Genomic DNA, 17,500 nt, shown 5'->3' with positions numbered 1-17,500 from the left:
CTTATATAAATATTAATATTCATAGTATGTCTAATAAATGTGCGAAAAGCTAATCTGTGAAAATGTCGTTGGGTGAGCAGAATTTTTAGCACTTTGGACAATGTGCTTTGTATTATTTCAGTTCATTTCTGATGTTTTTAATTTTTTTTTTGGGGGGTCAGTCTTGTAACCAAGGTTATGCTGAAAGCATGCATGGTCTTAGCTAACTAACGAACTAGCTGAACTGTGTATCTTTTGTTTTAATAAGAATGTGGTTTGATTTTGTTTTATTTAATCTTTGCCTACAAAATTTGTGTCGCACGAGTACAATTCTCGATGTATTTAACACTCCCACCAGTTTTTAGGTCACCTGTTGATGTCAAATATTATCAACTGAAAATCAATGGATTAACGCTATCGATGGGTTCTAGTATGTATTTACATAATTTATAACAATCACATCTGTAAGGATGCGCAATTGACTTTTCGAAAAGTTAATTTGTATATTGTTCGAAGTAAACATGGATCTAAAGATAAAAGTAATTTGCCGAATATTTTAGAACATTTTGTATGATTCCATTTGTCTTTGCTATCTTATTTACATTTTAATTTTAGTTTAGTCTCTATTTCCCGTCATTCAACATTTTGTTATGCTGATTTCCACCCCATAAAAAAAAAATTATATCTCTTTCTTCTCTAGATATTAACACTGTTTGAACAAACTTGCATTCAAGTATTCAAATGCATTACACCTGTAACTATATCGTTGTCTCTACTGACATATTCTCATGTCTATACTATTCATTGTTCCCTCCCATTCTTAAGAAGGTAGGCGCCTGGTTTGTAGATTTCACTGTTATTTCTTGCATGTTGATAAACGATTTCCATCAGTCTTGGAAAACCTGCGGCGTTCTGAATGGCACCACAAACGAAAAATAATCTTTAATGTTTTTAGTAACTCATCCCGTTCATCGATGATCCATATATCATGTGGCCCACTTCTCGAAAAAAGTTGTCTATGCCTGATTTCCATGGTACTGAGTTGTCTCGATTTCTGCAACATTGCCGGTTCGTCCGCAGTAGAGGCTCAAGGGTAAATACGCACAGAAAATAGGAGAGAGAATACATTTGACGGACCAATCGGGGGACCTGAAACGATCCCGAGACGTGACCATTAACTTTGACCACCGAGCAGATGCATTGCAGCGATCCAACCTCTGAAAACGGGGCCGAAGCCAGCCGCTTTGAAGACAGCCTCTAGATATCGATGGTCGACCATATCGAATACTTTCGATTGATCTAAATTGATCAGCACCGCACCGAAGCCAGGTTTACATCCTACACTTTCTATGATGTATCGCATGAAGTGGAGGTTGTCGCGTATGGACCTAGTCGGGATTGCGCAGGTTTGCTTCTCCCCAACCAAATACTCAACGACAAGCGCTAACCTTTTCGCTAATACCTTGGGCAAAATCTTATACTCTGTTTTAAACAAAGTTATAGGCCTGAAATTATCTAATATGTCCATCTTGTTTTCGTCTTTCCTTATTAACATCACTACGTCCCGACTCATAGAACTGGAAATACTCCTATTCAGCTGCTAGTTGTAGTAGAGCGCTTCGAGGAGATCGGAGATCGAAGTCTGGAATATTTTACGTAATGGTCATGGGGAATATCATCTAAACCGGGAGACTTACGTCTCGTACAGCCGACAAGGGCATCCTGAAGCCTTACGTACTGTAAACGACATGTTCAGATTCCAGTACCTGGGTTCTAACCTACGCGTCTTATTTAGGTCGACCGTACATATTACAGACTTATGGTCTGAATAGGTGACTGCTTTAAAAAGTGGACATCTTGCATTATTATTATCTATTTTTCTAGTGAAAATCCTATCTATATACGATCTAGATGATCCTAAGCGGTTAGTCGAGGACCACACTGGTGCATTAGGGAAATCTCGTCGGTACCTGTCAGACAGTTGGAACTGGCTGATTAGGTGTTTAAGGTTTTTGAACCCCTCTTTTATCAGCTACTCCCACACAATCCCAGTGTTGGTCTAAGATTCCGTTCCAGTCCCCTACTAACAGTAAAGGGCGAGACGTTCCTAGAAAGGCTACCAGACGCCTAAAGAAATCCGATCGTTTGGCTCCGGTAGGGGCGTAGACGGCCATGAGTCTAAAGTCCCTACTTTCAATATTGCTCACGTCCAGGATCACCAACTTCTCTTCCGGATCCTGGAAGATCGACTTGCCTCGAGATCCAGTTCTTTCCTAAACAGCACTGCCACTCCCATTCCCGGCCGACTAAGAGATGCAAAGATCTGATAGCCTTCTGGGAGCCAGTGCGCGTGTACTGGAAATCCTGGTCTCACTGACAGCACTTATATCCAATTCTAGAGGTTGAGGTCGTTGAGCAGGCGCCCTTGCTTTCAGGGCGAACCCAGGTCTCGAACATTCAAAAACCCTACTCTTAATATGGCCAGGTTGACAAGCTAAAAAGAGAAGGGTAAGGTTTACTTACCTTCCGGCGTCTTGCGAAGTTCTGGTGGTTCGACTTCTGTAATTAGTGGAGTTATTTTTTTGCTTTTTTTTTTGGAACAACTTTAAGTTCCTCGATGTGGGTTACACGTTCGCGGTTCACATGTCCTCCAGAAAACTCTCTCGAATTTTTGTGTAGGAATCGAGCGACATTCGCATCAGAAATAAATTGTCTGTTACGCGAAATGTGCTCCATTTCAATATTACTCCCCGCTGTTTAAAATTCAATGTTCTGTGTAACGTGGGCCATCAATTCCTCGTTGTCCCTTCTGATGTGTACGAAGCTGGGTGGTTTGTGTTGGTATTATTTAATTTGTTTGCTTGACTGTGATGGTGATGGTCTTGTTGATGTTGTTTCAGTTGTGTCTGTGTTTTATATGAGTGTAGTATCTGCAGTTTTAGATGTTTATGTGAGTGTTTGTTCTCGTATCTGTTTAGGTTATTTGCGTTTAGAGGGTTCTAGTGATAGTGATATAGTTGCTTGTTTTGGTGTTGGTGCTTTTGGAGAGATATTTGCGTGGGTGTTGTTATGCTTTGTGGAGTTTTCCTTTTGTGCTTTTTTTTACCTTTTGGTATTCCTTCATCTTCTCTTCTGGAAGATGAGGGGTCTGTTGTAAGTGTGTCTGTATCAGTGCGTATGTTTATAATCTTGTTTATGCGAGTATTTTTGTTTGGTGTGAAGGGAGTGAGAGAGCTTTCCTTGTTTCCCTCTAGGGTGGTTAATGTCTTTGGTGTTGTTGCTGATGGTTTTGTCGGTACTGATGCTGTTTGTGGTCCTCGTTCAAGCACAGGCAGCAGTGAACGCCTTTGACCCCTTGCATTTTATACCAGTTGGGGGCAGCGAGCTCGCACAGTCATGATATGTATCACTGTTCCGTTCTGGAGACGGGTGTGGTCCAGAATTTTTTTTAATGTTTTCGGGACTGATCTGGAGAAGTATCTCCAGGTCAACCCCGGACCAGTCCTCCCTGGTAGTTATTGTCACCTCTATCAGGACAGTATCCGTCCCCTCCACGATTACGCATCCCAGAATCCACCACATATCAAGTCCCGGTGGGATCCAAGGAATGCAAACACGTGCTGTACGTTTCCCCATGTGGGAGGGAACATAATGACTTCACTGGTTTTGCAAGGGGTTACTGAATGTTTCATAGCGAGGCCTTCTGACTTAAACAGCACCAAAATGGTGCCGTATTGTTTGCCCCTCGCTATGTACTCGATGTCATTTCTGATACACCTCAGCGCCACCCCAATATCTACTTGGGCTATTAAAGGCGCTCTTTTCGTCTCTACTGAGTAGCGTCTGAAAACCACCGTTCTTCTCTCCACAGCTTCTATTGCTTCTGACAGAATAATTAGATTGGCCCATGTTTATACTTGTTTAATTAGTTTCTATGCCTGCATTAGCATTTTGTCCCTATTTGTGAAGTCCACGGCAAAGTGTTGTTTTTCTTTCGCTGCTGCTGCCACGTACGTACTTTTGTTGTTAGCAATGTTCTCGCTGTTGTTGTTGCTGTTGTTGCTGCTGCTGAAGCCGCAATTGTTGTTATTGTCGTTGTTCTTGTCGATGCTTTTGGTATTGGTTTTGTTGTCGTTGCTGTTGTCACTTTTGATATCATTGTTGGTGTTGTTGCTATCGCTACTGCTGCTGCAGTTGCTGTACGAGTACTGCTGCTGCGGCTGCTGTTGTCACTGCTACCGCTGCTGTTACTATGGGGTAGACTTTCTGCCGTAACAGTTTCGTTTTACGCATCCCCCTCACTTGCATTGTTGCCAGTAACGGAGGTAAGAGGAGGGAAATCTTCAGCACTCACCAGATTTGTAGGAAGGGATGTTTTGTTTTTTCTCAACTCTTTCAAGACGCGCTCCACCATCTTGTTGAGTTGTGTTTGCTTAAATTAAATTAAACACCCACCAAACTTATTTTGTTGGCTGAATATAGCCCCTAGAAAGGCTAAAGAAACGTAGAAAACCAGTAACAAGTTCCCGGTGTTTCTATTGACAACTTACAATGAAGTAAATAATGCAAATAAGCACCAAATGGGTGTAAATAAATGTTTTAAGCTGCACCAACCTCGTGCATTCGAAAACAAGCCTTATGTATTCAATAATAATAATAATGATAATAATAATAATAATAATAATAATAATAATAATAATGGCATGGATGTTCTACATGGCTTTCCATTCAAAAACAAATCTAATCTAATAACATCGGTGGAATGGATAAAGGAACCTGTGGAAGATTTGAAGGAAGCGGCCTTCTAACGAAAATAATCACAAAAACGAAATTTTACGGCTATAAAAGCACTGTTTCTCTCATGCGCGATGTTTCAGTGAAACGTGTGCGAAAGGCACATGCGAAATCAAAATCGGAAGTCTTACAAATTATTAAATATAAGTGGAACAAGACAGTAAGTACGTAAATTGATTAATTACGCATACACTCGAATGGCTACAAAATTATGTATAAATTTTAATACCCATAGGACCACACATGCACCCCAATGTATACACAACAACGTGAAATTTACAGGACACACATACACACATATGAAAACACGTGTCACAAACGAAGCAAAAAAAAAAAATTACAAAACTGTTTTCTGTTATTTTTCGAACTAACACAGAGTGAACAATTCATAAGTTTAAAATCACACAAAAATCAATGCCCGGAGATAAATCTATCAACAAAAAAAATACAGACGAACACAAATTTGTTACCCTTAACAAATGCTTTCATTCAGAGAACTCGGAGGCGGTGCTGTCTCAAAAAATTAATCCTAAACAGAGATCCGCCCCCTAATGTCAACGTCCAAGTTCGTCATGCCTTGATGATAACAGCAAAATACAAACCGGATCTGCCATCACCCGTGTCAACAAGGGCCGTGTTTCCCAGTGAGGAACAAGACTGGGTACGAAAAATTAGCCAATGGTTCAAATCCTCCCGAGAAACAGGAGCTGGAAGTACCCCACAACCGGAATATTCCAGCAGATGGCCATCCACCATCGTCATCAAATAACCAAAAGAAAAGGAATGAAAATGGTCTAGGGGAGATAATGAAGAAGTTCTTAAGACCTTCTATCATGCTATATATTACCCACAAATAAATCTAATACTGAAACAAACCTGTCTAAACTGGAGATAGAAGCACCTTGAAGTACGATCCTACATAGTAACAAACTTACCAACATCAGAAGAAACATTATGAAAAATAAATTACTTACTGAAATAGAGATTGACCAAATTAAACAATCAGTAAGGGATAAAAGGAACGAAGCTGCAGCTAAAGAAGATACTACTGGGGAAATAACTATAGACCAGTCTGGATCTGATGAAAATGCAGACATAAATATATCTGTGAAGACCTACCAAAAACTGAACAAGTATAAGGATCTTAAAATAAAAATTGGCAAAATGTGGAACCTCAAGACGAAAGAATATCTGCTGCCATACGTTCCCTAGGAATGATAGAAAAAGGGGCTGATTCCTACCTAGCTCCGATACCAGGAAACCCCAAAATGGCAAAAGTGGAGAAGATTGTGCTCATGAGAACTGTCCATATCCTACGTAACATAGTGTCTCAGTTATCTCAAGTTGTAAAACGAACTTAAAATGTTCTTATATTTTCTTAAGCATTCTCTAGAATAATACTATCAATACTATGTGTAAAACCAAATAAATGGTGCCCTAAGCATAACACCAACTCGAACTTCTAAATTGTTGTTTCTTGAGATCTCTTGGAAGCAACTTGTAGAAATACAAAGTAAAAGTCAATCATATAATAATAACGATGATGATGATGATGACGACGACAACGACAACGACGACGATGATGATGATGATGATGATGATGATGATGATGATGATGATGATGATGATGATAATAACAATAATAATGATAATAATAACAACGACAACAACAACAAAAGAAACGTGGATTTACCAAAGAAATAAACATGAAATTAGGCTTAGAAAAATGTGCCAAACAACCTTGAAAATAGGAAAACTAGTTAAGAGTAACAATATCTCACTAGATAACGTAAATAAAGTAAGAAATTTAGAACCAAAGCCAGACATACTAATACTTAGGAATCATGGAACTAGATACGATACACCATACACAAATAAAAAAGAAGATAAAAAAAGGAATGCTATAGACGAATTAGATTAATGGAGAGGTCAAGGAGAGAAACAAGATATCAAAACGATAGATAGATGTATATATATATATATATACAGATTAAGTACAGGACATCACCAACGAGTGAAAAGTGCGTAAGCACACGAGAGATCAATACAGGACAAAATAGCGAAACATACACAATAAATACAGGACGTCACTAATGAGTGAAAAATACGTAAACAGATGAGAGAAAAGTACAGGAGAGGATACCAAAAGAAGATAACTCGCTCATCAGTTGTCGGACTGTTTATTACTCCTACTATTTCGTGAATCTTGAAATACGTTGACTCTTGCTATCTTAATGTGTTATATATTCGTATTATACTTGACTGATGAAGAACTAGATACACATATTCTGCTCGATCAAGGTCGCTCTTGGGCTAAACTGCTGCGCCTCCTCCCTCTCTTACTACTACTACTACTACTACTACTACTACTACTACTACTACTACTACTACTACTACTACTGTGACGACGACGACGACGATGACGACGTCCTTCTCTCTAAGGTATAGGATCGGGCTTCTTTTGCAAGAATACTTTTGAAAAGATTTGTCCGAGATGCGTACTTGCATCATTACATGTACAATGAAATATAAAGCTACAGAAAAATGGTGGTGTTATACGTCTTCAACAATGACACCACAAAAGAGTCTGATAGAAAATTTCTATAGAAAGAGTTCAATTAGTTCAATTGCCATAGAAATTAAATAGACTGGACTACCACCTCTTAATATACGTTATGTTTACTTATTACTTTCCTCAGTTGTTTGCGTTTGATTCTGTCTGGCTACTTTGATTTAACATTTTCTAATTAATATCGGATTAAGTTAGGTTTTGGAAGGTCAAAATGTTGACCTCTGATCAAATATTTCGATATAGATGTAAACGACCGCGAAAATATGTTATCTATGGAAGATAATGATTTACTCTGTGATGCTTTATACCTCTTTATCTTATGTTTCCTTGCTCCTCTCCAAAAAGTTTGAAATTGAACCTATAACCTTTCAGGGTCAATAAAATAAATGTTAGTAAATGTACTGTCATACATTCGAAACTCACCTTATGCCTAGTCAAAACGAAGCCAGTGTACACACACATATATACGCGCACACACACAGGCATATATATATAAACACAAAGAAGTATGTATGAGTAGTTTTATTTACCTAATTCACTCTTTGATTGCATCACGAAGAAGAAGAAGAAGAAGAAGAAGAAGAAGAAGAAGAAGAAGAAGAAGAAGAAGAAGAAGAAGAAGAAGAAGAAGAAGAAGAAGAAGAAGAAGAAGAAAAAGAAGAAGAAGGAGGAGGAGACGAAGAAGAAGAAGAAGAAGAAGAAGAAGAAGAAGAAGAAGAAGAAGAAGAAGAAGAAGAAGAAGAAGAAGAAGAAGAATTTTATTTTTTGATTCCCAAAAGTTGGCTGCAGCAGGATTCAAACAGGATGTTTCAGAGGGCCGGAATGAATAGCACAAAGTATTGTGACCAGTACCTTAAAGTCTCGACCGATTTAGCTCCATCTGCATGCACGTATATAGTAACAATTATTTTAAAATGCATCTTGTCTTGTGTATCGTGGTTAACTGTCTTATCCCATACATCTTTTTTTTCTTTTTAATGCAGCATTCTGCGATATTAAAGATGTTAGGGGTTTTTTTCTGTTATAATGCGATACCATTTGCTGACGCAATTTTTCGTAGGCAACTAAACCGGCATAGAAAGTAATGGCGGACAAAATGCCGCTAAGTATTTTACCCGGCATGCTAACGATTCTGCGGGTTGCTGCCTTAGAATTATGATATAAAGTTATGACCTTTTGCGTACAAAATGATTTGAGCGTTGAATATGCTTCAAAATCTTTGATCTTGATTTCTGAATTCAAATCCCAACGGTGTCAGCTTAACCTTTTTACTCTTTCGGTGTCAATATATAATTACCAATCCAGAGAGATAGAAGTCTGACAGTTTGTTTCCATTCTGAGTTCAAATGCAGTTATAACCTGCTCGAGTATTAGATTTAGTCTGTCATCCAGTTTCACACCAACACTTAACACCATTGATGCCTCTAGTAGAATTCATTGTGTTGAAACATTTGAGCCAAAATTCCGATCTAAGTATACACACTCCCATCTATTTATTAGTCTCAGAGGGCTTTTGAAGAATCCTGAGCATTTTTTTTCTTTACTGACTGGAAAATAAAAATAGCCTGCTGAGGTAAACAGTACTTGTAATACTTTCAGGAGTGATATAATAAAATACACTTTATCTATTCAATTCAATCGACGTCACCATTCCGAAAAATGTGAGACCTTCAGCTAATGCAAAATAAATTAATTAATTAAATAAATGTACAAAATATATTTCAGCAAATGGTAGTAGATTGCCAGAATTTGCGAAATGGAGGAAGTTATATGCTATTGATTATATTGCAGTGAAAATCTCACAGGAGCTGATTTTGACTTAATAAATCCCAAATAAATAAGATAAGTATCTTTATAGAAAAGACGTTGATATTATCGATAATATCTTCTCTACCTTAGAGTGTGTACTTGTGCTTACTTTCAGCATAGACACGGTTCAGTTTCACTGCAACTAATCTTGAGGAACTGTCATAGCGTCGATTTAATGCAAGCAGTGTAAGTGGAAATGAGTAACTCTTTGGAAGCCACCAGAAAAAAATGTATTTATAATTGAAGGGTCGAGCATTGAAACACACAGCTATGTTGATTATTCCTGAGACATATTTAGAGGTACATATATATTAAAAAAAATTTTTTATTGCCCACAGGGGGCTAAACATAGAGGGGACAAACAAAGGTATTAAGTTGATTACATCGACCCCAGTGCGTAACTGGTACTTAATTTATCGACCCCGAAAGGATGAAAGGCAAAGCTGAACTCGGCGGAAATTGAACTCAGAATGTAACGGCAGACGAAATACCGCTAAGCTGTTCAGCCGACGTGCTAAGGATTCTGCCAGCTAGCCGCCCTGGTACATATATATATATATGTGAATTGCTAAGCCACTTATACGCTTATTCAAGTAGTAGATAAATCAGTTGATCGAACAAATGAATATTCATAGTCGAAAATCTATTTACGTTAAGAAAATGCAGGGGAAAATACACACACAAATAATCAAATCGATCTACGATAAGCATATTTTTAAATGGTGAATTTGATTCCAAATAACCAAATCTGCAATTTTTTTTATCGGTATTTGCTTATCTTGATAATGTTCTGTTACAAAGACTTGTTGAATTGTATTTAATCTTAGAATGATGAAATTATTGGGATCATCACTTTCATTTCATTTTCATTTTATTTGATTAAAGAAATTAAATTATACTGCTAATAAATACAACGGCAAATTATGGCCTTCATGAATTGTTTACAATGATATATACAATGATTTCCATTTCATAATACTCCATAGTAGTTTTGGCGGTTGATTAGTCGCGGGAACACTGTCATACTAACTTATGTAGAATGAATCTCACTTCCTCTTCTCTCCCTCTCTGTCTACTACTATTCGCATAAATTATATGCAATTACAATTAATAATTCACCTCCTCTAACATCGAATTTTCTACTACTTTTCTATTTCCTCTCTCTACTATTTCTATTACTACGACTACTGCTTCTATATGAATGGTACTATTTGGAAGTTGCATTTGGAATAAAGAGAAGCCACATTGTATGGCGCGTTCTACTGTTGCTTTCGTTACAGAGTTACAGACTCTCTTACATTTCATATACATACACATACCAGAATAAGTACATATACGTACATAGGTAGATACATACATGCATGGACACAGGTACACATACATATACAGTGCGAAAGTTTGTGAGATATCTATCTATTTATCTATATATCTATCTATGTATGTATCTATCTCTCTCTCTATATATATATACAGATAATATATGTACATGCAGGCACACATATCTACACACACGCACACACACACACACACACACTCACACACACACACACACACAAACACACACATATGCACATACAGGTATTTACTATATACTAATACACCTACATGTAGTGACAAAAAAATAGGCAACTTTAAATATGTATGCGAAAGTTTACGGGTTTGAATGTGTATATGGGTAGGTTTCGAGAGGAACAGAGAGAAAGTGTGCATATTAAATATCAAATTACTTTAATCAATAATAATAATACCCATTGTTATTTTTTCTTCGTCTCGTTTAAAATATTACACAACCTTATATGGAGATAATCAATATATTACATCAGTAATTAATAGAAACTTAAACATTATTATTATTATTATTATTATTATTATTATTATTGTTGTTGTTGTTGTTGTTGTTGTTGTTGTTATTGTTGTTGTTGTTGTTATTATTATTTTTATTTTTATTATTATTATTATTATTATTATTATTATTATTATTATTATTATTATCTGTAGATACACAAATGACAAATTTGTTTTATTTAATCTTGCTATAGTTTAGTAAATGCTTTTGTTTTGTAATTTAGTAATCATATGAATGTATCCTATAAGTACAAAGAAAAAAAAAAGAATTATTGCACATTCCCAAATAGCAAAAGTATAAATTTCAAACGAAAATTCTAACGCAACGGATAGCATTCTAGATATTATCATATTCTATTTATCAAAACACTATGATTTCATCATGAAATATTTCTATTTTTTTTTCGATCCTGATAAATTAAATTGGCAAGAAGAGAAAAATGGGGCGTTTAAGTAAACCAATGTTCTTTTGGGTAAGTTTTCTCGAGAGCCAAAAAGTAAGAAAGTAAAACACATGTTATACATTAACATGAGAAAGAATGATTCTTCAGAATTCCACGAGTCTTTTGCATAGCCACTGTAAGGACCATATCAGCTAATATCCGCTTTGAATTGTCTTTACTAATGAAAAATGCTTCCAGTTCTCAAATAGAGTGTATATCCTGAATCATGTAAAATCTAAAATCTTCTAAAACCTTTTTACAGTGTAAAATGCGTTCTCTTTCAATTAGGCCAGATGAAGACTATTTAGCGGGCGCATGTATCGCTGAATGCCATAACTTCGGTATATAAATATTTCATCTCTCTCTGTTATTGATCGATCACGATTATGAATAATGTCATAATTATTCAACCGTCTTCTTCAAATTTTCCATTGACGATGTGCTATAGATAATGATAAAAACTGCATGCATGGAGTTTTGTTACTTCTTTTAGGTGTTACTATCTATTCTACGTTATTAAGAACACTATCTCTGGGAGCCTTAAATGTTTATTACTGGTTAAATTAGGTCGATATAGATATGATCTATAAATGCTGAATTAGGTCGATATCTGTATGATTTGTAAAGGCTGAATTAGGTTGATACAGATATGATTTGTATTTACTGCATTGGTTGGCTGAAAGATGTTTAGGATTCGTAGTAAACATTCGCATTTAGCTTTGTCACGTTTCCGTTTTTCTCAGTCAGTTATTAGCTCTGACACACGTCTATATCACAGAATGGTTTCCTTGAGCAAGGAAGGGGCATTTATCTCTGCGTTGCATTTTATATGTACGTACCGAACTAATACGTCATTGTCATTTACAGAAATGTATATTTTTGTGAAGTTAGGACCTAGGAACAATTACCTACTTACAATTTTTTTTAAATCCCTCATTGATTTCCACGGTCATTTATGAATTTAATGGTTTCATTGTTTAGCCTCATGAGAACTTTCAACAATCAGACTTAACATCAAGGAGTTCCAACTATGATAATCTTGTCTATCCTTCTAGCTATTGTTTGAATTGGACTATATTATCGAATGTGTCTTGTTTTGTGTTGATTTGATGTCCTGGGAAGCGCAGTAGAACACAAGATAAGGGATGTGCAAAACCAACAAAATGTGTTTCGATAACCTGTTGAAGGAATTTTCTCTAACTTACAAGATTATTTTGATTAGAAATTGCTTGTACTCACAACACCCCATTTTCGCTTTCAAACATGACACCTTCTTCTTGATCAACCGCAAACAATATTCATGGCATATTCTTTCAATCGTGAAGTTGGAACCACAAGTGATATGATAAGAAATAAAAATAACTCAAATCACTATATATTGAAAATTCATAAAGTTCATTAAAATCTTCGTATTAGACCGTTATATTATTAGCAGCATAAATTAATTCAAATTATTAAATATCAAGAAAAACTTGAAATCAAAATGGAGATAAATTTAATTATGTATCTCTTTCTTTCACTAATTCAATTTCATCCATTTATCATGATACTTGCAATGTGTTTAAGCCTCAAACACATTCACTTTAAGATATCCATCAAGTTACATGCGCGCGCACACACACACATACACGCGCGTGCATGCACGCACTTACAGACGCACACACACACAAGCGTGTGTATGTCTTGCTTCATTCGTGTTATTTTGTAGGTTATTGAAAAATTGAAACTTAAGAATTCATTGTCATACATTAATGAAGAAAAATGAAGTGCATGAATTGTTATATTCTAGTTCGCTTGAATACAAGGGAAAATATTAATCGCAAAGAAAATAACAATAAAAATGTCAACTTGATATATATTATGGCAATGCGATTTAGATATTAGAATAAGCCTTGCAATATATCAACGGTGATAGAAGCTTGTTAACATATATAATAGATTCATATTTGAGCCATGTAAGAATATAAACAGCCATTATTCACTTACAGATTACATCTGCTTTCAAGTATATATTTTTCTATTGCACATTCCAATATTTGTTATCATATTATCAAATTATTCCCGACATAATCCCACTATTGTCAACAACGTTATTTGTAAAAGCTAACTTGACTCTATTCGCAAATATTTAAAACAAAACAAATCTAGATTTAAATAGTTTACATATACTCATTAACAATATATCTTACAGATAATATTTGAAGTAGTGACGTGTGAGTAGAGTAAAGATTCCTTGACATGATATCATGCTGCTTTCAACTATTTCTCTACCTTAAAGAAAGGCATGAGTCTTGCACTGCCATTTTTCAGAGAAGAGAATCAGTTTTCTAATACTTCGTGTTAGCGTTATATAATCAAATAGTAATCTCACTTAAAATAATCAATTAATAATATATTATCCTTGAATAAGATAACGTTGACTTCTGTTTAGAAATCCTGACGGCAATATACTAGATTAACCTATTAGCTTCCATTTAAGTACATAGGTGTACCACTCTCTCTTTCTACATATTTGTGTGTGTATGTACATGTATATATGTATATATATACAATATATATATATATATATATATATATATAAATATATATATATATATATATATATATATATATATATATATATATATTAATAAGTCTAAGGGTAGCAAAAAAGCAAAAATTTAAGAAATTTAATTACTACCAGTGGTGTAGCGGGAAGAAAATTAGTCAGCAGACAATTCATGTAAAATAGTGTACGTTTACTACACATTAGAGATGCCCACAAAAAAGGCAGAGCCTTGGCTGCTCTTTCTAGCGGGTTAGATGCCCTTTATGGGCATCTCTAATGTGTATTAAATGTACATTATTTTACATATATATATATTAGTTCATCCCGATATATTCCGAACAACAAGATCTGAAGGACGCACAATGTAACAACAAACCTTCGATGCAAATCTGTTGAAGTGCCTCTCTAATGTCTAAAACCGCAAATATTACGTCATTTTTCATTTAGAATTTTCGTGTAAACTGGTGTTGCAAGCAGACATGGTATGGAAACAATTGTAAGCTATAATTAAAGTTGTGTTAAAGAATTTTTCAGTCTTCTTCTTCTTCTTCTTCTTCTTCTTCTTCTTCTTCTTCTTCTTCTTCTTCTTCTTCTTCTTCTTCTTCTTCTCTCTCTCTCTGTATATATATATATATATATATATATATATATGCATGTTTGTATATATTACTGAAAAGTATTGGAGACAGAGGAAAAAAAATGCCGACATAAGAATAACTTTACGTATAATAAAATGAAAATATATAAAATTATAACCCCCACCTACAGTATGTAATCTCTTCAACGATTATGAGGAAGATAGTTAAATGTAGTTATAATAGAATTTTATAGTAATATTAGATACCGATATACCAGGAACCAAGAATTTATTAAAGAATATTACCTTGAAAGGAATAGACAGGCCACATTTAATCTCTAAATCTTAAACACTATAAAAAATTCTAGTTACAGCTAGATTTAAAAGCATAACATATTTCTAGTTATTATCTCTCCTTGAATTCAACCTTTCAAATATTATTAGTCTTAGAGAATTTTTCAGAGTATTTTATTTTATTAATGTTATTCCCATAATACTTACCGTATGACAGAGAGAAAGAGCAACCATTTACACAGGAGCAAGAAGGAGTAAACATTATGTCGATAAGGATTCTTCTCTGTTAATCTTTTTACTAGAAACTTTTAACTAGTTTTATTCAATAAATTTATAACGTATATAGTGGTTTTTACTAAATAATCTATTTAAATACTATTAACTTACGTTTGACATAAAAAATGTTAATTTATACTTGTATAGATAGGGGTAAATCTTACACTAAATTATTAATTCTCGTAATGTTTATATAGATAGGTTGTAGGATTTGATGCGTTTATAATATAGCCGTTGAGGGTTTCCTTAGGTTTAGCATTTTCTATATCTATATATCGGTATTCTAATTTTAGGTGTTCAATTTCTTAAATTTTCTAAATTTAAAAAAAATGTTTAATATATTTGTAATTTATATATTTTTTTAATATTTTTATTCATATTCTTAGTTTTCAATTTGATATGACTTATAATATGTATTTTAAACTTTGATCCGTTAATAATAATAACAATAAGATAAAAAGCCTGAGGACGCACTGGTGGATTTATGCATTAGGTATAGCCTTAATAAACACTCCATCAGTGCAGATGCTCGAGTAGCGTTGATTAAAAAATTATTCTTTCCTCACAGACTAATAACAGGTAAGTTATATATATTATTTCAAATATTTTTCAAATAATTTTATTGTATTTTATAGTAGGTTCTTTAAATGCTTATATTATTTTATTATTATTATTTTATTGGATATAACTTTCTGTGTGTATTCCATACAATTGTCCTGAAATAGGAGTTGCGGTTCTTTTGGTAAAATCCTGAATTTGTAATGATATACATATATATATATATATATATATATATGTATGTATGTATGTATGTATGTATGTGTGTGCATGTGTGTGTATGTGTGTGTCTATATATACATGTATATATGTATGCATGCATATATGTACATGTATATATATATTTACATTTATATATATATATATATATATAAAGAGAGAGAGAGAGAGAGAGAGAGAGAATTCACAAAAAAAAAAAGACGAAGACATGTGGTGTAGACAACAACAGATGTATTAGTAAAACACTCGGGAATTGAAAAAGTCTTTAACGTTTCGAGCTTACGCACTTCCACAGAAAGGAACAAGGAGAGAAGAAAAAAGAATGTGTAGTGGCTAGCGATCTATAATATATATATATATACGTGTGTGTGTGTGTGTGTGTGTGTGTGTGTATGTGTGTGTATGTGTGTTTGTGTGTGTGTGTGTGTGTGTGTGTGTGTGTGTGTGTGTGTGTGTGTGTGTGTGTGTGTGTGTGTATTTTAATATTCAGAAATCATCCCGAACCTTCACAGGATTACAAGATTATTTGTGCGCAAGTGCTATTGCCTTCTCTAATAGTTTGTCTGAAAATCTGCATCTAAAATCTTCCATTCCAATGCTTTGGCCTGGAACATTCAGCCGTTTCATCCACGAGAGAGGTAAGACCGATCTTGATTGCCAAGATTGTCATTGTAGGCGCTGCTGTCAGAACAGAGGGACTCGGTACACAAAACGGAAGATATCCCACCGAATGGTCTAACAGTTTCATCAGTCTGCGTGACTTAGTGGTTAGGGTATTCGGCTCACGATCGTAAGGTCATCAGTTCAACTTCCGGCGACGCCGTTGTGTCCTTGAGCAAGTCACTTCATTCACGTTGCTTCAGTCCACTCAGCTGCAAAACTGAGTTGTACCTATAATTCTGTCCCACGCTGAATCTCCCTGAGAATTACTTTAAGGGTACATGTGTCTGTGGAGTGCTCAGCCACTTGCAAGTTAATTTCACGAGCAAACTGTTCTCTTGATCTGATCAACTGGAACCCTCGCCGTCGTAACCGACGGAGTACCGGTTAGTGACATCACTTGGGCAGGTACTTTTTCTTTTTAATCTTAGCCGAATTTGAATCCCATGACATTCTATTCAGCAGTTTGACGAGGCTATCAATTTGCCATGTTACACTTATTCACATACACATATGCACCCATGCACATAGATGCCTATGCATGTTCATATACACACACACGCAGACGCAGAGACTATGTGTAAAGGAGTATCATTTAACAAAGTCTATTAGCAAATGCATTCCAGCAGTCCAAGGTAGTATTAAATGAAAAAGTATATATGTAAAGGAGCACACATGCACCTCCCTCCACATACACACACACGCATGCACACACATGCGCGCACACATGCGCGCACACACGCACGCATAGATATACACACAAACAAACAAGCACAGAGTCACATATATATGCATTCGCATATATGTTACAGCCATGTATATTTATACACGTATAATTGTGTGAGTTTTTATTTATACATGCACACTCACACGCACACACACACATACACATACACACCAAAAACACAAATAGACACACACACACG

The sequence above is a fragment of the Octopus bimaculoides genome, chromosome 7, assembly GCF_046866305.1.
Source record: "Octopus bimaculoides isolate indiv1 chromosome 7, ASM4686630v1, whole genome shotgun sequence".
NCBI lineage: Eukaryota > Metazoa > Mollusca > Cephalopoda > Octopoda > Octopodidae > Octopus > Octopus bimaculoides.
Note: the sequence above shows the minus strand (reverse complement) of the source record.